The sequence below is a fragment of the Poecilia mexicana genome, unplaced genomic scaffold, assembly GCF_051168715.1.
Source record: "Poecilia mexicana isolate PSO_F unplaced genomic scaffold, ASM5116871v1 scaffold_1, whole genome shotgun sequence".
Classification (NCBI taxonomy): Eukaryota; Metazoa; Chordata; class Actinopteri; order Cyprinodontiformes; family Poeciliidae; genus Poecilia; species Poecilia mexicana.
The window spans coordinates 13,434,946-13,456,705 of record NW_028263370.1 but is presented as its reverse complement, the minus strand read 5'-3'; the positions used below and the strand labels follow the sequence as shown (position 1 = coordinate 13,456,705).

Here is a 21,760-nt window from a genome sequence, read left to right as displayed (position 1 = left end):
TTTTAAGTAGTATTTTAAGCTTACACATGCATTTTTGTCTCTATAAATGAGTCTTTTTGCCTTCCTGTGGCCATATCCTCACGATCGTACTTCCGTGTGTGGGTGTGCATTTGTGCATCTGTGTGAGTGTGTGTGACAGCAGGGCTGGCCAGAGTGTCCATAGCCGGTGGTTTATGGCTGCTGAGGTCTGATTACATTGGTGTGACTGGAGGGGTGAGCAGACTGGTGCTTCTATCTGTCTTCTGTGTGGCTGACTGCACAGAAGCACACACACACACACACACACACACACACACACACGCGCACGCACGCACGCAGATACGCACACTCGCCAAATAGAAACGACTCAACCAGAGACACTTGGCTTGCCTCCCGGAGATCTCACAGAGATACAGCTACATTATGGATTTGCACAAGAATACACATCTGATTCATCCTTGATTTGCGTGTTCTGTGTCTCTTAATGAAAGTGATTATGATTCAAAATGAAAGTGCTACAGCCTGGTGGACAATGGTATAATGAGCCAAATGACATGCTTTTAATCTGCACTCTGCATCAGACATAAATTCCTTGAATGCTGACATACAAACTTCTCACCTTGTTGCCTTTTTTTTTGCTTCAAATAAGGCAGTAAGGCTTAAAAACAATTATTCACTGCAATCTACTCAGGCTTAAATATGTCTAAGTGATGTGGCAATAAAGATTAAGCTGACGTCTAGCTTTAAAGAAAATAATGTTTTTTTTTTACACTTTATGCAACCTCTAGCCTTGCTTTTCTGCTCATTGTTCACTTCTTGCCTCACTTTAACCATTTGGAATGTGCGTAAATGAAAGTAGCTGCCTCCCACACTGTCGCACACGTGAATGCAATGTGGTTATATTGTGCCTATGCAATGTCACTTGTTAACAATGGCAAAATATTTTCCTTCCACAACAACTTCTTTTACAAACTGTGAAGTTAGATTATGTTCAATAGTAGGGCATAATCGTGAAGTGGAAGGAAAATGACACATGGTTTCCAGAATTTTTTAAAATTAAAATCTAAAATAGCATGCAATTCATTTTATTAAAGTCACTCTGGGTCAAAACTTGGTAGGACCTTCCTTTTACAGGATTAAATCTAAATTTGCAACTTTAACAGGACATGTCTTTATCAGATCTCTACATCTAAAGACTGAAATGTTTTCCAACTCTTTGCAAAATAGATCTAACTCACTGAGAGAATGTAAGGAAGTCTTTGCAGCAGATTCTCTATTGTATTTTGGTCTGGATTGTGATTGGATCGTTCTAATCAATTTCAGCTCTGGCTGCATGTTTGGGGTCATCGTCTCAAGCCACCTGGAGCCCTGCAACAAGATTTCTTTCTGGATTTACCAGAATATTTATCATCTTCTCATCAACTCTGAGCAGATTCCCCTGTAGTTGTGATGTACCAAAGCCAGAAGTATTTAAATGCTATGAATAGTTTTGTACTGTAAGTATGTGGCGCATGGAAAGTACAGAGTGCCAAATTGCACTTAATAAAAATTATAACCCTTTAAATGTGTCATTAATTTTTTACAAATGGAAATAAATACAAAAATAATTTAATAAGTATAGAATACATTTCTCAAATTATTAAATGTACTGATTTCATTTTAAAAACTAGATATACTTATTTCATGGTTTAATAAATTATTTTATATTCCTGTGACGAAGCACATTGTGAATTAATTTAACCTTTCAACTTCACCCATCAAACTCGGTGGGTGGGGTTAGGGGAGTTTCCGCGGAGACCCTGAACATCCAATTGGCTGCTTAACACTGAAAGGCAAAACAACTTCTTACAAAGTTTGTTGCTACTCAGGTAAATATTTTCACTGGAAGTGTGAATATAATTTCAATAAGTCATGATTTATTTCCTACACACTGTGAGTGAGGTCAACTCCAGCCTCTCTAGTCTGGCCTAAAATATTTCTATTAAGTCCACAAGAGAGTTCACTGGTCCTGCGTGGAGGCGGCTGCCACAGACTTCAGACAGGATCAGTGTAAGTCCCGCCCACTGACTAACTCCAGTGAACCTATCAGAGAAATATTAGACCAAAGTATGGACATAAAAACCAGAGTAGCTCACCCAGATTCTGTGGTAAATAAATGGCAACAATTTAATTATGTTTTTGGAGTTATTCCTGCACTTTCCAGCTGCGATATTTACCTTTGTAGCCATAGCAAACTTGAAATAATTTGCTTTGAGTTGCTATTTGAATCACCCAATCAGACGTCAGGGTGTCCATAGTAGCTGCCCTAGGCCCACCCACTGGGTTTGATGGGTGAATTTGACGTTTTAAATTGATTAATGATGTGCCTCAGAATAGGAACATTAAATAGTCAATACATTTAATTAAGGCACATAAAATTAATTCTATATTTATTAAATTATTTCTGTAATTTCAGTTTTAATAAGTAATGACATTTAAATTATTATTTTGTGAGATAACCATTTATTGTAATTTGGCACTCTCCACTCTCCATAGTGATGATCAACACTGGAAATACGAACTCCTGTAATGCTAAACCAATTTGGATTTATTAGTCAACTTTCCAAGTTCATGACACCAACAACACAGTAACATCACATAATACATGTATTCTTCAAAAATGCTCCATAGAAGCAACCCAGCAATCACCATCAGGGATGCCACACAGCCTCATGCTATGCGAATGCTCTGCTGTATCCGTGATGATGTGGAGAATAAGGATTCAGTCCCAGTGGTCTGCAGAATGCTTGAGGTGGATGACACGGCAGGAGACTTGGCACCCTTTTTCTGGCTCCGTTGCTTCTGGCACATGTTCTGGTCGTGTTCCAAACTCTGACGGTGCCTTGAACTTGCCTCTGCCCTTGTGTGTGTGTTTTTTTTTTGTTCTTTTTTCTTATCTTGATTTGAATTTTGTTTTTTTTCTAGTATGTTGATGGGCAATGCACAACTGTTGCTTGTTTTGAGATAATGTCAAGAATGAATCACAACAGAGTACTGATCCTCCCCTTTGTACACACCAGTAAATGCCACAGATATGATATCAGCAACAACACAAGTACAAAAACGATCAACAAATGAAAACTTGGAGATCGAGACGCCATGGCAACATGACACATGTTGCAAAACATTGTAAATTTCCACATATCTCCCAATATGCATGCGATACATGAACCTTACCAATATTTCCATCCAAGTATATGTTGTTGTGTTTTTAAACTTATACTTGCGTTCAATGGTTTGTGGATGTGTTTTTCACTTCAGGGCAACATAGAACTCCTACCAAGATCTTCTAGGACAGCGTCCAGCTGCTAATTTTGTTATTATTAATTAGTTTTAAGCTTATTATGACTCCCTCTCAGTGCACTTGGAATACATTTTACCTGGTGCACTTGACAGTGTTTACTGCGTTTTAATTATTTCAAATGTTTGTTTATTATACTCACGACTAATTAGGTGTACCAAAAGGAACTCTCGTTAGCCTTTATGTTTTATGCATTTCGGTCAAAGATGTTTGTCTTTTTCCTTCACAGGTGCTTCAACGTGGAGGGCAGAGCAGGGGAGTTGTTTTGTTTTATGGTAAGAGGTTTTATTACACGCAGGTTACTGGATAAATATTTTAGATTAATAAAGATGGAATATAAAAAGGATTTTTGTTTCATCTGAAAGAGCACAAATTGGCACATTTCTGTGCTAATCTACTCTACTGTCGGTCCTTTGCTATAAAGAGTCTGACCTTTGCAAAGAATGAGGCAGTGTTTTATGATACTCTTGCTTAATGATAACCATGGTGGATTTATATAATACACAGAGGGATAAAGCATAGGTAGGATGCTTTATCTTGCGACTCAAAGCGCACACTATTAGGAACCCGCCAAGAGAGAAGTGACAGCGAGAGGAAGGAGGGAGGAGGAGGAGGAGGAAGAGGAGGCGATGGTGTAAATGGGGTAGGGGCTGCGCAGGAGAAAAGGAGACTTGCTGCTGCTACATTATTGAGAAGCGGCTAAACCTTCTGTGCTCGGGGAAATCTGAGAAGGTAAGAACAAAGATGGAACCAGCGCATAGGTGAGAGATGGGGCGGAGATGAAAAAAAGAGAGGTGGTGAAAGATAGAAAATAAGGAAAGGTGAAGAAAAGACGGACAGTGATGTATAGGTGCATTGCTGGGCAGTCCACTGCAGCGCTCCCAGGTGTGCGCTGTGTGAGGAATTAGGGGGAACAATGTGAAGTGACGAGGGAGCCTCAGAGGCCTGACCGTGTTTTTTTTTTTTTTTTACTTCCGCTGTATCAGGAGGAAATACCTCTTACTAATCAAAATGCCGTTCTTCTGTTTTCAGAGAGATCAAGAAACAAAAACTGACAAGAAGCAAAGGAGAGTAATAAGGGAGAGATAATGAGCTATGAAACTTGTGTGTGTGTGTGTGTATTTATGTATGTGCGCATCAGACTTAATGTGAATCCAAAAAGTGGATGAAAACCAAGGCTTTGGCTTTTTAATCAGCCCCATCAGCACTGCATGGGGACTCTGAGAAGCTTCCATGTGTAGTTTTCTCTCCGCACGTATACACACATACACACACGCACACGCAGACACACCGAGAAGCACACGTACGCAAAGCATCCCCTCTTGCCTTGTGTTCTAAATTTACACCTAACAGGAGAACAGGAAAATGGGGGAGGAGGCGAACCGAGCGAAGATGGAGAGCGGAGGAAAAGTGGAGGAGGACAGGATGGCGGATGGTGGAGGAGAAGTGCACATAAGTGGTGGAAGAAGTTTAGACAGATATTAGGATTAAACAAATCTAAAAAGAGCGAAATGAAAAGAGCCAACTTGGATTTAGACGGCAGGCAACAGAAACTGTGGTAAGGAAGAGCTGGAAAGAGTTAGACACACCGGAAGACAGAGAGGGAGGGTAGAAGGACAGCGGTATATTAGTCAAGGTGTCCAGTCTATGTATTGCCTGCTGTGCAATACCACCCCTCTGATTTACTCTGCCGAGTGACAGATGAGAAGGAGCAGGAGGAGGAGAGATGAGGGGTGCAGGGGGGGGAGAGGAGACAGAGATAAGGAGGAGGAGGAGGGAGGTCTTGCTATGAGCGTTTAGGCCAAATTAACGGCACCTCATAAATTAGACTAACAGCCGAACCAGCCAGTCTGGGAGGGGAGGGGATGTGACTGAGTGCGAGTGTGTACAAGTGTGTCCGTGTGTACACAAGAGAGCAGGCACACGTTGCTGAGAGTTATGGCACATCAAGGGGGAACAATTTGAACCAGTGCAAACAGATCACTGTCTGATGAAGCCGTGATATCCAGCCGCTCACTCATACCGACACAGTCTCCTCTGGATTATCATGCACGCCAAAGTGCTCTCTCCTGCACTCATGATCTGAAACAACACACCTGCATCTTCTTTCTCTGAAACAGGATTAATGTAAGTGGACCTGCACGGTGGATGAACATGCCTTCAGTAATGTCTGGTTGCTGTTTCATGTACAGCGCCTTGCAGAGGTGTTCGTAATCCTTGTACTTTTCACATTTGTCAAATTACAAGCAGGGATTCTGTGTGACTGGCCAAAATTGAGAGAGTACAAATCTAAAAAAAAAAAAAAAAAAAAAGTGTAGCACCAGAGCAATTAGATGCGTCAGTCTTTCAAGTTTTGTGTCTGGCTGTAGACTAAACATTTTGCCCATTCTTGTATGTAAAATAGCTCAAGCTGTGTCTGACTGAACAAAGAGGATCTGTGAGAATCACTTTTAAAGCGTGGGCCTTTCGTGAAACTTAGGGACCACAACCACCCACGAAAACTTACAATCCGCAAACACTTGAAATAACCTCTAAAAAACGCTCTGTTCACTACAGTTTTACTGAAACACAACTGCTGAATTTTGACACGCAACCCTTCCTATGAAAATGGGTTATTAGAAACCTTGATGTGCTATCTGAAAACACCAATAATGTATTCCCTCCAGTGTGCTTCCTGCATCCTGCCTTGCCTTCTGCTGCTGCTTGTACTTCCAGTCTGCTCACACATATAATCTCCAGGCGTCTCCATGCTCATTCTGGCTTATCTTGGTTCAAGAATGAGCCAAAACAACAAGAGTTTGGTTTGAAAACTGTGGACTACTGTGAAAACATGGCAACATGTGCAATATGCCAACTCCATAAAAGGCCACCACATTATGCGAAAAACACTGAGCACGTTCTTGAACAGCGATTTCCAAAGTGTGTACCGGCTGGATGTGTGTGGAGGAATGGCGTCATGATGGAGAATGGGACAGAGGGGCCTGATTTATCCAGTTCTTCTATTTGTATTGATTTGTGGTGAAAATATTACATACCAAACTAGTGTTCAAACTTCTAACATGGGAAGCAGAACATGTGGTGTTAAACCATCTCAAATCATCCAGCTAGAGTCTCAATTTGAAATGGCAGTGCAAAATCTGGAGGATTTGTGCATAAAGATGCACAAATCTTCCAGTGCAAGTGCATACTTATATACCAATTTTAAATGTAATCTTAAGGAAAAACAAGGTTGCAAGAATTTCACCCTATATGATCGGGGTGAATACTGCCACTAAAGACTTTGAATATTACTTCATGCTACACAGCTCCATCAGTTTTGTGATCAATATAGGCGCAGACAGACACAACTTGCTGGAAAAACCACAAGATATTCTATTTTACTAAATTCGTATTTTTGTTTACATTTTATAATAATTAAATAATGAAATAAATTAAATTATCCTGTTGGTGAACATATTGGAATAAGCTGGCAGACATATTAAATGCCAAAACTGATACATTGTTCAAATGATAGTATCTGCTGAGCCCTGGAACTGAAGGATTTTTTTTTTCTGTCTCTGCAACAGCTAAAGACATTGTGAAAACAACTTTAGTCCTATAAAGACATCAGCCTTCAATGCTGCCATGATTCCAACTTTACAAGAATTACCTTTTGCCAATTTAGAGGTAATTTCAAGTGCATGAACAAGTTTTGTCGGAGGCATTTACAGCATGGGAACATTCTGCTCACACTCGGCTCAGTGCAAATTTTATTACCCTTTAGATAATGTATGTTTTCTGGTACAATTGCAGCGACTCGTAACATAAATCTTCCCTCCCGTACGTTATTTATGTCAGCACCTCTACATTATGAAGAAATGTTAACTCTGTCAGAAGTGCAAGCACTTGCCGATCGCTGTGTGATTACAGCACTGCTTGACTGAGTGAGATAATAATATAACCGCACACACACACAGGCACGCGCACGCAGCCCCATCCACACACCAATCTTAGAGGCACGGAGTTGATGCTCAGTGATTAAAGTGGCATGCTTCTGAGTGTGTCACCTGGGTTCTGCTGTATCTTAAATCAGGACAGTGGGGCTCAGATTGGGTATTGACTGGCCTGCAGAAGTCTCCATCCATCATGCTGAGAAACGATAGCGCGGAGGCCGCCCCTGAAGTAGCCATATACCACCGATGTCGCTCAGTTGGCTGGCCGAGGTGACGCAGGGTTAGGCTGGAGGCGCGGAGAGCGGGCAGAGAAGTGCGGCTCACAGGCAGATGCAGGCAGACAGGCAGCATGTCGGCTGTCAAAATATGGATAAACACTCCGAACACGAGCCAATGCGAAGCCGAGTGCACCTGTGACAAACACTGGCTGACAAACACATATGCTCAGACATGAAGCACTTATCATATGAGATAAGGCTTCCGTCTCAGTTTCTTTCCTGCTGTCTGTCACTCTCTGCTCCACTATCAGAAACAGCCATACACAGCAACACACACCGCGCTCCGTCTTGAGGGCCTGCACAGCATCTTTTGACTATGTGCCTAATGATAATAAATGAGCCATCATGGGCGGGAAGAGAGGCACTAAGTCATTTCTTTCATCGACAGGAGGAAGACTGGGAGCCCCAAGGTCACCCTACTGTCAGCATCACTCTCCCAAATGACTCCTTGCGCTCTCTTTCTCTCACACATCCATGTGTGTTCTCACAGAAAAAGTGGCACGAAGAGCCCCATAACACCAAACGATTTGCCAATTGAGAAGCCCACATTGATTTTCTCAGTTTTACCAAATAAAACCCCCTGGATGCATTTTTGAACCATCCACAAGGATGGTTTCAGTTCTGCATTCAAAACGTAGGTGGGTTATTATATTAGGAGCTATAATATAACCAACAATGACTTCAAAAATCAGCTACACCTAAAACCAGAGGACCAACTAAAGTGTGAATGAAGCCACTACAGAGTAACTATACATTACTGGTAGCCAAACCAGATCTTGAAAACTTCATAGTTTTCAAGTTTTCAAGAGCTTTTGTAGATGGCACAAAAGCACCATCTACAGAATTGCCGTATAGTTTAGATTTGTCCAACTCACTGTTTTATTATCATCATCTCCAGACATGCACACAAATGCTGTTTGAGAATCTTGTTCTGAAGTCAGAAGGGAAGTAGCTTCTCTTGTGTTGATGTATTAAACTAACAAAGACTGCTTGTTGGTTAAGCTAACACTCAAATCCATAAACACAGAGTAGGCTTCCAGTAACAATAAATATTTTATGCAGCTGATTATAGGTCACCGGATAGAGCATTTTCAAAGCTTTTTGGAGCATTTTAAAATGAGACAATCGTAAAAACCATAACATATTATGGAATCCTTTAGTTTTTAAAGTTATGACTAAAGTAAGCTATTGCTATTTTAAATTCTTATAAAAAATCCTGTCTGGAAAAGTTCAGATCATGGTGTGGAAGCTAAAGGAGCTCCGTCGCCACTCGTTCAGAGGTAACGTTTTAAAAACATTATTAGCTTGCTCATAAGATGACTTTGATAAAAGCAAACAAAGTGTGTCAATTTTATTTTGAATCTGTCTGAAAGCCGCATTAAATTCTGGATTCGTATCTAGTTGCACTGTAAAAAGCCAAGTTTTATATTTGACATGTTCCAAATATAAAACCTCAAGCCCAAAGGAAATCTTACATGCACATATTTAACTACCTGCTAGAAGCCACCGAATTTTCAAGTGTAAATGCCAGTTGAAATGAGATGGTGGCACGACAAGTGTCAACTTTTGCGAGAAGGTGGATTACATTTTCACATTTTTACCTGTGTGACAGGTTACATCTGCGGTTTCGGTAGAGGTTGCAACCTATTATGACAAAAGAGTACGGATTAGTAACTGCTATTTCATGCCAAGCATCTATAACCTGCTCTGGGCGGAAGAGTACCACAAAAGCTGTGAGCTTTAACCGTTAGGAAGACAGCACCAGATCAGATCAGAAAAGAGTCAGGAGAGCATTGCATAACGGATGTCTTTGTGACCTTCCTGACCCTCCTCACTTCCATTCCTCTCCCTAATGAGCTGCAGCATATTGTCATCTCTCCGAGACTCAGATCGGAATTCAAATCCACACAAGGCAAGCCAAGTGAATTTATCCAGCCAAAGGACACACACTAAAGGAGTCCAAAGCAGCCAATTTTTATTAATACCATGCTAAAAATATAAGTTTGTGGGAGAGATGAGGCATCAGAGGACACGGCAGTGGAACGAACAGGAAGGTAGCGCCTTCTTTTTTATCTGTGGGAATTCTCCTCTCACACACACGTGCATGCACGTATGCATGGGCGACCGCACTCACATATATACATTGCAAGTTTGGACTTGAGCTGTAGAAAGCTAATTTGCACCACATTGAAATGCATCTCAATTAAAGAGAAACACATCGAGGTGCCAAGGGAGGAGAGAGATGTGAGAGAACGAGGGGTGTGAAGCAGAAAGTGTGTGAGTGTATGAGAGTATTAGAGGGGTGGGTGGGTATGTGTGTATGTGTGTGTGTGTGTGTTCTCAGAAGGGGATAGCTCAACTGTATCTGGCAGGAGAAGAAGAAAACAGAGGGAAAAGTGTGTGTGTGTGCGTGCGTGTGTGTGTGTTTTTTTAAACACACTCTTGGAAAAAACATTTCATTTGAGGATGAATCAGATTTAGAAAAAGGGTGCGAGGAGGTTTGGGGTGCAGCAAAAATCCCAACTAACTTCAACCTTGTTATCACCACCTCTTTGGTTTGGCGCCAGCACACCGGGGCTGTCCCTGCTAAAACTGTGTTTGTGCTCAGCTATTTTTAAACCCGAGGCCATGTACTGTTTGACAGAATGGGAGGATAGCTGCAAGACGCAATAAGGTTTTTGACTAATTGCGTTAGCAACCAGGACTTTACCTCTGTGTCTTTGAGATGCTTCATTTGTCTCATCTGCCTGTGCTATGTGAGCGAGTACATGTAAGCGTGTTTTATATTTTATCTGATGTGCATCTTTTAGAACAAACAACTGGGGGAAAAAGGAAAAACAAAAGTCACAATCTGGCACATTGGGAAAAAAAAATTAAATCTGCAATTGTTTGTAATGTCGCGACCATTTTGCATGGATTGTCAGGTTCTTATATGACTGTGCCCGTACCAACCCACCGTCTTAACAAAAACACTTAATACAATTACAGCTCTTCCATCAAGTAAAAGACACTCAACTTGTCTACATCTCGCAGAAGCTCTTTAAGCAGGTGTTTGCGTCTGTTCTAGCAACAAAGCTGACAGAATGAGGAGCACTCACGAAAAGAAAGAGCTTTTAATCTTATTCTGATGTAAGACGTAGCAGCACCCTATTCCTGACTGCAGCACTGTAACATCATTATCACAATGACGTCATGCACCTGCCAGAGAGAAAAATAAACACAAAGTGTCTTAAAGCCTTCCAGGCTTGAGATACGCATCATTTATGGCTTTATATAATGATATGTTCAAGCTATAGAATTTAGACAGTAAGATATGTCACTTTTTACAGTACACTGGGCTCTAAAGTATTTGCCCTTTACAAATTTATTGTTTTAAATTGTTTTTTTGTAAAATTAGTTTCAAATTAAACAAAATTTTATATTAGACAAACATTTTTAAAAAAATAAATACAGAATGCCGTTTTTAAATTATGGTTTCAGTTTATGAAATAGAACAGCTATCCAAATAAAACAACACCTAGATGCAAAAAAAAGTAAGTATCCCCCCTTTGTCAAATATATTAGCTATGATCAACCACATTTTTTGGTACACTTTTACTATGTACATCAAGCCCTGATCTTAAAAAAAAATGCAGACCGGACCAAAGAAAGTTATGGGCAGCATTCAGTCTGTAAAGGACAAAAACGCCATTTCTAAAACTTTTAAGAATCCTGCAGACCACAGAAACAGCCATTGTCCACAAATGAAGAAGACTTTCCCTCGCAAGAATGGTTGGTCTACCATTATTACTTCAAGATATCAAAGACAATTGGGAAAATATCATGTTGACGGACTTTTAGGAAGTCAAACACGGTGGTGGTAGAGGGAAGGATTAAGGCTTATTTGGTGCTTCAGAGTCCGGACTTTTGAATTCTGCTCTCTCCCAGAAAATCCTTTAGAAAATTCTCTGGCCATCAGTTTGTAACATTAAGCCCAAGCTCACTAATGTAGCAGGACAACAATATAAAACACATCAGCAAATCATCCTCTGAATAGGTTTTGGAATGGCCTATTTAAGCTCTAAACCTGACTCTTAACGACTATAACGAAACTATTCTACAAAGAAAAACAGCCCAAAACTCCTCTAGGATGATGTTAAATACTGTAAAATATTGCAGGATATCGCAATTGCTTAATGGTTTTTATGAGTAGTAGTAGCTAGGTTTAGAGAGCAACTATTTTTTACACACAAGGCCAGGTTGCTTTTAATAGCTTTTTTTTTTTTTTTTTTTCCAAAATAAATGAAATCATCAATTGTCTCCATCAGTATATTTATATTTAGGTAAGAAAATCAAAAACTACTAATGAATAAAGGCTGCTGGAACCATGAAAACCTTTAAAAAAATAATTATGCTCCAGTCTAGACAACATGTCAAACAAAAGGTAAAAATGACCAGCATAATTAACATTGGCTTAAACTGCATTTTGACATGGAAATTAATGCTACCCATGGCTGGTGCCAGGGAATCTGACAGGGTTTTCATCCCTTCTTGTTTATTTGCCTTCACTAATTTGCGCCTATAGCTATCTCCAGAGAAAAACTGGCTCTGCTGTTTCAGTGCTACCTCTCTGCTTAGCCAGTGCGTTATCTATGCCTTATGTCAGATGGAGGGATAAAGCTGCAGCTGCAGCACTCGGACCCAAGTGTTCAAGAGCTTCAGCAGTTTCAGCAGATTTTTTTTTCCCACTATATTTATCTTAAGGAGTGTGGAACTATGGTAGATTTTATAGTACAATTGCCTTTGATATAGGATAGGTGAACATCAGAGCAGTTTCTTTTTCTCATTAACAATGTGATGTCATTGATTCCTGGAAAGAAATTCATGTGTGAATATGCATTTAGATATGTTAATTGGACTAGAGAGCTTAGAAGTGAGAAATTGTGAAAATGAAGAGACCAATGAAAAATCATCCTCATGAAATAAGTACAAACATATTAAATTCATAAGAATGAGACAAGATGATTTTAGCAATCATTTGGGAAAACTATGAATTTCTCTTTTTAAAGTGTTCATCACAATCCTGAAGCCAAAAAAACAATAAGAAAATTCTCCATTTTATATTTTCTCAACCAAAACAACTTTCAATAATCTGTGTTCGAGGAATATGTTCATCATAGAATTAATCCAAGTATTTCAGATTTTGAACGAGAGATGATCTAATGCTACTCATGAAAATGGCGTTTTGACTAAATTCCGAGAGGTTAGAGTCCTTGTCAAACGGCGTCTTGACTAAATTCCGAAAGGTTAGAGTCCTTGTCAACGGCGTCTTGACTAAATTCCGAGAGGTTAGAGTCCTTGTCAAACGGCATCTTGACTAAATTCCGAGAGGTTAGAGTCCTTGTCAAACGGCGTCTTGACTAAATTCCGAAAGGTTAGAGTCCTTGTCAAACGGCGTCTTGACTAAATTCCGAAAGGTTAGAGTCCTTGTCAAACAGCATTTTAACTAAATTCCGAAAGGTTAGAGTCCTTGTCAAACAGCATTTTGACTAAAATCCGAAAGGTTAGAGTCCTGGTCAAACGGCGTTTTGACTAAAGTCCAAAGGGTTGGAGTGCCAGTTGATGGCGTCTCAACTAAAGTTCTACAGCTTCTTTTTTCTCTTTCTCACTGTTTACGTTTTAATTATGTTTTTTAAATCTCTTTCTCACATGCTGTTTTTAATTTTAATTATGTAAAGCACTTTGAAATGCCTTGCTGCTGAAATGTGCTATACAAATAAAATTTGATTGATTGATGAAAAAGCTCTTCATTTTAGCATTGACAGGAAATTTCAAAGCAGATGCCATCTTCAGCAGAGTTAGAGGCAAACAATTAGCCTGCCCAGCTTTTCTCACAGTGCTCGCAAATTGTTCAGTTCTTGTCTGAAGTTCTGTCAACTTGTTTTAAACCACTGGGGAGAAACCAGCAATGTTATGGGGCCTTTTCAGTAGTTTTGTCCTAAGGTGTTGTTGTCCAGTCGGTTGAGAAGTCTGTATTAGCTGAAAACATCAACACAAGCTAATACAGCAGTCGAAAGTGCACACCTTTAGATAATTCATAATAGCTCATTCAAGGGCGTAGGTTCGGTCTAAGTTTTGGTGGGGACCTTGACACCCCCCCCACAGTGAAATGCCCAAGAGCACCGAACATTTTTGAGAAGGGGGGGAAACCACATTGGCTTAATAACCCCCTCCCCCCAACCATAACCATATCATACATCTTGTGTATACAACCAGATACAGTCATACTCAGCAGATCAGTTCAAGAACACTTTACTTTTTCCTTTACAAAATTCAGCAAACGTTACAAGTAAGATCAAAAGAAATATCCTCTGGATACAGCAAACACAATTGCAGATAAGAAGAAATCAATAATAAAATAAAAAAGAAAAAATATTACATAATTAACCTCAACCTATTCTACCTCACATTCAGTGCTGACCTTACTAAACACCGGACTTTACAACAAATGCGTTGCGTGATAGATATCTAACTTATGGGTCCACTCACTGTACTTACAGCCGACGTAGCGAAATAACTTCTAATGTCTGTCCTTTTCTTTTTTGGTGGCGACATGGTCTCGAGACTCAGAAGGAGACGCGTGTGCCCAGCTAGCCGCCGCCTTTTGCAGCTAATCAAAGAACGTCCGACGATTCAACTGACTCCCCCTCCCCCCCCACCCTCCCCCCGACAGCACCGTTCCGACACGGTCTCGGAGGCTCATAATAAATGTCAAACTAAGAAGCTTCCTTTCCGCGCACCGCCTGTTGCTGCTAATCAAAGATCGTAGATCCACGTTCTTTGAGCCAATATGGCAAAAATTGGTCGGGACTTTTTCATATCCCGTGAATATTGGTCGGGACATGTCCCTACCGTCCCTACCCAAACCTACGCCCATGAGCTCATTATGCAAACAGCAAGTGGATAACAGTCAGAAACACTGATTTCTCTTTGTTGAAAAATATTGTGGTGTTGTATTATTACATCCCTAGTAACTAAGTATTTTTTAAGTTTAGACGGAAAGCAGAGGACGTCTAATATGGGAATGTTTTGGGACATCTTGTGCTTTAAAGTTTTAAACTCCTCACCCAAAGATGTTTGGCGTTTGGAGGTTATAGTTTTGTAGATTATTTTTTACATTGATCAAATCATTTAGTGATTCTTCGTATCTTGGACACGGGTTCATGGTGTTACTCAAAAAGAGACAAGCTCCTTAAGGGACTCAAAATCAACGATGTTGACCTGAAGTGGGTTTTCTGCACAAGTGGTCTGAAACAGTGGCCCTGAAATGCTAATCACACCTCAACACAGACAACAGCTTTCCTAAGTGCAGAAGTCCATTCCTTTAATCTGCCAGATAATTAAACATCTCAGCATGGGTACTATTCAGATAATCAGTTTTGCAGCTGTCATTATGGGGACCAATACCAAACCTGTCATCATAATCACCTGCACAGCCATCAGTGACACCACATCAGCTCATCGTCGGAAGATACATCTCATTTTTCACCTGACAAGAAAAACCGATGGGATGTACCGAAACTAACTGATTGGTTCATAGCATGATTGCACGGCCAAGTCTACACGACGAGGCTCAAATTCTCTGGTGAAACATCTGTGCGGATTCCCTGACTGAAATTCATCTAAACAGAGTGCTGGAGGTAAATTGAGGAGTGAAGAGGCCGGACACTTTCCAATAAAAATGAGTTTTCTTTCATTCATTACGATGCCTGCTTGAGACATATCATCTCTTCACATATTTCATTTCATTTTTTTCCCCCCACAAGCTTAACAGAGACACAAAACAGCAGAAACTCAACTGTTGTCCAACATTTTTCAGACATGTCGCCTTAGCAGAGAATTGCCAAAATTTGAGTCTTACTTGAGCAGTCTTGTTACCTGGCATGGGCCGCCATGAAGAAATCAATAAAGATGCTATGGGTTTACGATATTACAGTTTTAACACAAAAATTTAAAACAAGAATTATGTGATTGCTTGTCAGTATTATTTTCAACAGTGTTTCCCGTCAGAATGACGAGTGGCTCCCCTGCAAGTTGTAATCAAACTATCCTGTCATGTATTCATGCGTATGAATAAATGTATGCTAAGCTTAAGGAAATGAGGAGCATTCTGTGGAACAATAAGTTCAGTCATGTATATGACGTATGCATGTTGCTGCTGATGTTCCATATGCAGTTTGCATATGGAAGTGAACTGATCTTCATCGGCGCAGACATAGTGTCTGTATAGTGTAGTTTGGGATGAAATGATTATATTATTGGCTTATTGATGTGGAATTTGCATGCAACTTACAGAAATCTAGGAGCAGTGGAGCATTTTAAGGTTTAAATGCAAGGCATTGACATGCATAAAAAACTGGCAAGTTGGCCTAGTCTGATGTCAAATTGTGTGTATTACAGAAACAGATGAGTAGTTAAGTGATACTGTGGCATTATTCAACTTGAGCTGCATGCCTTGCCTACTGCAGGCAAGGCAGATTTGCAATAATGTCAGAGGGTTAAGTTTTCACAACCTGACTGTCTGTATTCAGTTGAGAAATATTTTCAAGGAATTTAACTAGGCTTTTTATGTAGGTAAGAAAAAACCCCAGCAGACTTCATCAATGATCTGATCAGCAGTGTGCAACAACAGGTGAGGTGGTAATAATGCAATTACTCCATACAGCTGGAGAAAATTCTGGTTTCACAGTTTCAACCTCTTATTAGCTCACTATTCTGTTATCTATGCTGGAAAACACATCAGAGATATTTTTATTTTTTTTACATATTTTCTATATATGTCTTACATTAGCCTAAGTGCTGCCTTAAATTTCAAACAGGCTGAAATATGAGGAAATGATTTTTGTGTGTTTTAATCTGTCATTAATGTTGATAGGTTAAGACAATGTAAACAAAAGACATCCCCATGTAATGCAGTGGACTTGCCTCAACTTGCTTCTGGTCTTAATAAAGTCAGGGTGATGTTTGTATTCAACTAATCTCTGTTGATGCATCTTCTACATTTACTAAGCATGAAATTGGAAACACTTTGCTGCCATCTAGCTGTTGGAATTATGCCCAATAAAGCATAAAGTGCTAATTAATGTACCAATTACCTACCATATTGAAATTAACAGTCTATGTTTCGCTTAGCTTCTCCTGGATAGCAAGGCAAATAGATTTTTTTTTTTTTTTTATAAAACTGCTAAGAAATTCACTCAGTAGTGAAGTTTAGTCATCACAAATTCAGTGTGAAAAATATTACCTCAGTGAAAAGCAATAGTTGTATTTCGAGTGTCATTTAGGACCTATTAACACAGTGAAACCATAGTATAGTTGTTGTTCTCCAAAGATCAATTTCTGACAGCAGTTATTGAGTGAACTTTTCAGGAACATCCTCTGTGGAGTATGTGAAGTTCTCAATAGGTGTGAAAGTGCACATGTGCAGAACATATGGCTGCAGGGACTGTTCTCCACATGCATGAGCAGATAACAAAAACAATGGAGGATAGCATTGCACTGTGTTGCTTCTCAAACTGTTCAGTTTAGTACAACTCCTGAAACAAAATATATAGGTGTGTTACATGAGCACTTCGTTTATCTGAGATTGGTTACTGTTTTCTAAATGAGGTAGAAGCTAGTACGGTGGAAGCTAAGGGTCAAAAGCACATGTGCATTTCAACAATATTCTAAAACTACAGCACCACATAGTGTCCTGGCATGACAACTACAGTGCAGGTAAGGTGTCTATGCAATCTCATTTAAACATGGAATGATTCCCCAGTCTAACATCCAAAAATACCAGCAACTTCTGGGCAGCGGCCCTATGTAGGTGTAGCCTTGGTATTCAAGCCTATTGAATGGACTCAGTGGTGGATTTTGATATTGTCCAGAGCAGCATTATAAAAGGTGTGTGTGTACAGATTGTAACATACAATGTCACAAAGACAGTTCTATATTGCTTTTATGCATTTGTAGTCAATAAGGAGACCGCATTCCCTTCTTGTTGCCGGGAAAAATGAAGACTGTTTTGCCTGCCTTATCTGCCTTATCCATCACAAATGATGTGCTCATTCCAAGTTCTATAAATGATGTTACTGCTATGACCACCTACTACTACAGCATGCATGGTTGTAGAGAATTGTGGGCAGTGCACAGAAACAAGTCAGGGAGAGGCACTGCTGTGCCAACCTAAGCTTCATCCAGCCAGAACTTTTTCTGGGATCTTATTAGAAGTGCAGGACCAGCACGAAGGATAATTTTAGCAGTTTTGAAAATGTAACTTTTCAAAACTACGACACTGGAAGTTTTAATCCTCTTCTCTTTAGTATTTTAAAGTCTACAGGAATGTTTGTGTTCCTGCAGACTGTGACAGAATGTGACTGGGAAAAACTGCTTACTAAAGTAACCCCCCCCTCATCCTTTTCTTCCGAAACTTTGAGTTAGCATAATCTCTCTCTGTTCTTTTTCTCTTTTTGCTCCCTCATTCTTTACTTGCACACACATGAGCGAGCAAAGCCGTCTCACACACCCACACAGGCACACTAAAAAGACACACACACACACACACACATATACCCCCACATACAGTGACAGCCCCAGACTGTAATTAAGCAATAAAACGAATCAGCAAATTACTCAGACAACCTCCACGGGGCACTTTGTCTGGTCTTCACTGGCCTCTTGATCTGCCCTTGATGACACCGCTTATGAACCTTTAAGCGGCCCTCAGCTGTGCTCGGCCGCCTCTGATTGAGAAGTCATCACATTAAGTAAGGACTCTATTAGCTCAAATGGTGGCATGTAACCAGATAATCGGCTGTGGACAGCAAGTGTGGCTATGTGGGAGGTGAGATGCTAACGGATGGTGTGTGGGAGAGTAATGTTTTATGTTGGAGGAAGTGTGAGATCTCCATTAGAGACAAGTTTAATTGATAAACAGGACAATAAAAAAAAGCAGCAAATGGCCCAGTAGATGCCTTCTTACAGCACAGCCGGGAGTGTGTCACCACATATAATGAGCAGTAATGGCACTGACAATAAGCACATCTTAAAAAGAGCCTGCAAAACCGTATTAGATAATATGATCATTGTAGAGGCATTAAAGACTAATAAAAATCCTCCCAATAAAGGGAAGAAAGAAAGCAGCGCTTCCCTGAGGGATCCCGCAAATGTTTCTTCTCACAGTCTTCTTTCCTCTCACCCTAATCTCCCTCCTGTTCTCCCACACTCCGGACGGTATTATTTGACTCTCAGCGCGCTTCGTGATAGGAATACTGACAGCTAAATTGTCACAAGTGGCCACGTTTAATTCACAAGCACAATAAGCGGGAACTAAGTGGGGTACGTTACAAAAAAAAAAAAAAAAAGGAGAGGAGGGGGGGTTCCGAAAGAAGCGAACAAGCAGTGCTGCGACGTTTCTGCTTTTGTGCATGCAAAAAACAACAAAGAGTTGGCCAATTAAAAGAAAAAAATAATAATAAAAAATGCACTTGAATAATTTGGCTTGCACACCCTGGGTTCTTATCGGATCAGCACAACAGATGCAGCGCTTTGGATAGTATTCACTATTAAAAGAAATGCAATGATTTTTTTAATGTAACTAAGTGAGCTCACCACAAAATCCAGATGAGCGCTCGATGTACGGAGAATCCCGAGGAGTTTCCCGTGTCTTTCTTCGCCTCAAGTTGAACACAGCGGTCGGATGCGGTCCCACGGTCCCGACTGTGAGAGCTAGGAGGAGAAACAAGGTAAGACATCATCTGAGAGAAAGCACGGCACAGAGTAGGCAATCGAGGTCAGCTAGACTCTTTGGGGGGGGAAAAAGAAAGAAAATATCAATGTTTACACGTGTTTTTAGCTAAATAAATAGTTGATTTACCCCTTTAAAGGAGCCGGGACAGCCGCCGGAGAGTATTAGGAGAGCCGGAGGAAGGAGCGGGCAAAGGCGGCGGTTGTCAGATTTGACTCCAAACTAGTGCTGACGATGCGCGCAGAGATAAGCGACGGAGGAGAGAAAGGGAGAGAGAGAGATACAGAGAGAGAGAGAGGAAGTGAGAAATGCAGGAGCTACACACTGAAGTTGAGGGGCAGAAGAGGGAGACGAGCCGTTGATTTTAACAACCCCCTTAAAAGTTGCACAAGTGGGTCAGAATGCGAACACAGAACATCATATGAACCCCACCAGCCCCCCGCCCCAAATGTCCGAACAGAGCATGACTCTGAATCCTCTTACACTGACTTGTAAAACGAATAGTCTGCAGCCTCCAGTCAACTTCATATGAAAACGAAGCACTCAAAAGGCAGCAGGATATTCAGAACCGAACAGAAGAACATTACCTGTAAACTGTAGCTTTGCATTGATTTGCTAAGTGACTAAAAGTCGACTTTGATCAAGGTTTTGCAAACACTCGATTAAATTTAACTTTTAGGTGTATTGTGAAGTTACGATATTGACTTTAATCAAAATAAGTAAAACTTAAACTTATATTTTAAAGCACTTAATTTACAAAGTTGAGCGCATTTTGAGGTCACTTTTTAAAATTTTTTAGTTAATTTGAAGTGATATGAAACGGAATGATGTGATATTGGAGCCAGCAAGGTATTCCACAATCCATTGGGCCACCAGCAGGAGGAATGAGTGAGATGAGTGCTGAAAATTCAATCTTTTCAACAACTATTTTATCACTTTGTTTAAAGATGCTTAGGGCAAAAAGGATACTTCAAAGCTTCATCTGTGCAATCAGTTCATCAAGAATGAGCCTATTTTGAAATGTGGGCTGGCATTTTTAAAGCAGTACACCTCTGCTGGGCTTAGTATTTATAGTAAGAACTTAATATAGTGATTGCCCCTTAATGATCATAAGGAGAAATGTATGTCCTTATACTTAAAAATACATTTCCTTAAAATGTTCATATTAACCTAATTTTGTGCAGTGTAAAGTCATATTTTCCATTGTTTTATTCAGCCAGCTCTGCAGGAGCTTAAACCAGTTTCAGTTTGCAGGTGACATTTGAGATGACACCTTCCATGTGTCATCTCAAATGTATCTTTTGAAAATTATTATGCAACAAATATACTTTCACTAAGCCAATATTTCCATCTTTAAAAATGTTTTCTTGTTGGTCTGATGTATTATTCCAATCTTAAATGTTTTATGTTTTTATTCAATGTATGTGGAAAATCTGTAATGGAAATAAACACACATTTGTCATGTAGCTGGAATAAAGATGCAGAGGAGACTGAGGCGACGAGTTGGTGGTGAGTATTTAATCAAGAAAGTAAATAATAAATAAATAAGAACTTACAAACAGGTAGGTAATATGGAGCACGAGCAGGGAACAAACAGGAACAGGGTACATGGAGGAGTGGAGAAGTACAGGAGGAACCAGAGGAGTGGGTGAGGTGAGAAGTAGTTAAATACTGGGAGAGTTAATGCTGATTGGCTAACAAGTTACAGGTGTGAGAGGAGGCAGCAGAAAGCAAACTGAGGAAAGAGAGGATAGCACAAGGGGGCAAGGGAGAGTAAACAAACAGAAGAACTATGAAGACTAATCTAACTTTAACAAAGAATAAATAAACACCAAGAATAAATAAACCTAATCTAACTAGAAAAACTAAGGAAGAACTGACCTAAATTAAAACAGAACCAAAGCTGGTTTAATAAGAAAAAGGAAAGCAGATAAACTAAACTACAAACCCAAATGATCAATGATCCCAACACCTTAAACCTGCATTTAGCTTTATCCATTGCCTCTGACCAACCCCCCTTTGTGCTATGAGAAGAAGCATCCCATCTTCATGATGCTTCTTTCAGCAGTGGCTTTCATTTTGCCACTTCTCCATAAAGGCCACATTTCTGGAGTGAATGATTCATACTTTTCGTCTAGACATGTTTTTTGATATGTGCTTTGGATCCCTGGAGATCTTTCACAATTACCATGGGCATCTTCGCTGATTCTCTGTCTGATGTCTACCTTATCTTACCTGTCAGCTTAGTGCAACAACCAAGTGATGGTAGGTGCAAACTGGTGCCATGTGCCTTCCATTTTCAAATGATATAGCAGTATCCTGAAAGATGCTTAAAGCTTGTGATATTCTTTCCATTTTTTAACTCTTCGTTTTTTAAAACTCTTGCTCACCTGTCTGCTATATTCCTTGATCATCACGACATTTGTTCAGTAATGATCTCTAACAAACCACTGAGGCCTTT

At 40.1% G+C, this 21,760-nt stretch overlaps 1 protein-coding gene across 1 annotated transcript in view; it reads right to left on the bottom strand.

The window, feature by feature from the left end:
* ptprdb (protein tyrosine phosphatase receptor type Db) overlaps window positions 1–21,263 on the bottom strand; it is a 227,288-nt gene extending 206,025 nt beyond the window's left edge. The window contains exons 1-3 of the mRNA XM_088004866.1: window positions 20,856–21,263; window positions 19,429–19,527; window positions 19,164–19,280 (exon numbers count right to left, since the gene is read on the bottom strand). The gene's annotated coding sequence lies outside the window, so the exon portion shown is untranslated. The remainder of the gene's footprint in view (window positions 1–19,163; window positions 19,281–19,428; window positions 19,528–20,855) is intronic.
* Window positions 21,264–21,760: the final 497 nt, after the last annotated feature.